Genomic DNA, 1,347 nt, shown 5'->3' with positions numbered 1-1,347 from the left:
AAAGTGAGTCAGACTCACTCCAGTACAAGGCCCTCCAAACCCAAGAGCTCAGCCCTGAAAAGAGTCCCCTGAGTCAGCTGGCCCTGAAGCTCACGGCACTGACCCCTGCTAATACTGCGAACAGAGACCAGCTTCAGGTCAGCACTGCTTACCTGCCCCCAATCAGAGTCAACCAAATCATGAAGATAACCAAAACCTCCTATCTGGAACATTGGAACAATGAAACCAAATCCCAAAGTAAACTGGATTGCTATCGGGCCCTAAACAGAGAATACACCCTGGCAGAATATCTCTTCACTGTCAGAGATATGAAGCAGAGATGGATAATGACCAAGACCACAGCCTGGCCATAGAGACGGGCCGACACAGGCAGAGCTGGCTGCCCAGAGAGGAGCGGCGCTGTGGTCACTGCGAGACAGGAGAGGTCGAGACAGAGATGCACTTCCTCCTCCGATGCAATAAATATGCCAAATTAAGGGACACGTTCTATAATAAATTCATAAATATTATAAAATCATTCTCTGAATTGATGAATGAATAAAAAAAAAGCTATCCTCCTGGGGGAGGGACACACAGCCCCCCTGGCCGCCCAATATGTAGCCGCCTGCCACAGCCTGAGGGGCTCACTGTGAAAACATGACATACATGAGCACCAACTGTAACCTGATAACTATAAAGTAAATGTACATGTCTATTAAGATTTAATTTATAAATTATAATGTTACTGTTTCATTTTTTTAGTTTCTTTTTTCTTACCTTTTATTATTTTTCAATGTATGTATATATCAACTGCTTTGGCAACACTACGAATCTGTTTGTCATGCCAATAAAGCAACCTTGAATTGAATTGAATTGAATTGAGAGACAGAGACAGACAGACAGACACTAACACAGCCACCCACCCACTCACACACACTATATCTCTCTCTCTCTCTCACACACACACACACATACACACAACCAGCAAGACGCACAGAGCCAGCCAGCTCAGCGATGACATCACAAACCTCTCTCTGAGCTGACTGCTATGACATCACAGAGCACGTGCATTCCGTTGCTTGCCATCTGTCAACCACTCAGTCACTGCCAGCCAGACTGCCTGGCTGGCTGGATGGGGGGTCTGTTTGCTGCTGCTGCGTACCTTAGCAAGCTTATCTGCTTGACCGGCCTTCCTCCTCCTCCGCCCACATGCCCACCTATGCCCGATCAGCTGTTCACCTGGATCACAGCTCCGCCCCAACAAGGCAGAGCCTCCCAAGAATGGTACAAACTCATCCACGTTCTCCTCCATGGAAAGCTTTAGCAAAAGGCAAAAGCGTTATAAGTAATGAAGAGGAATCCGAGTCC

General features: G+C 47.1%; 1 non-coding gene across 1 annotated transcript; it reads right to left on the bottom strand.

Annotated features, from left to right (window-relative positions):
* Nucleotides 1–1,232: 1,232 nt before the first annotated feature.
* Nucleotides 1,233–1,347, bottom strand: LOC136752012 (U5 spliceosomal RNA). Its single transcript, XR_010817194.1, has one exon. It is a non-coding gene; the product is annotated as a U5 spliceosomal RNA (small nuclear RNA).

This window comes from Amia ocellicauda, chromosome 6 (assembly GCF_036373705.1).
Source record: "Amia ocellicauda isolate fAmiCal2 chromosome 6, fAmiCal2.hap1, whole genome shotgun sequence".
Lineage (NCBI taxonomy): Eukaryota > Metazoa > Chordata > Actinopteri > Amiiformes > Amiidae > Amia > Amia ocellicauda.
Note: the sequence above shows the minus strand (reverse complement) of the source record. Positions and strands in the feature narration are given on the sequence as shown.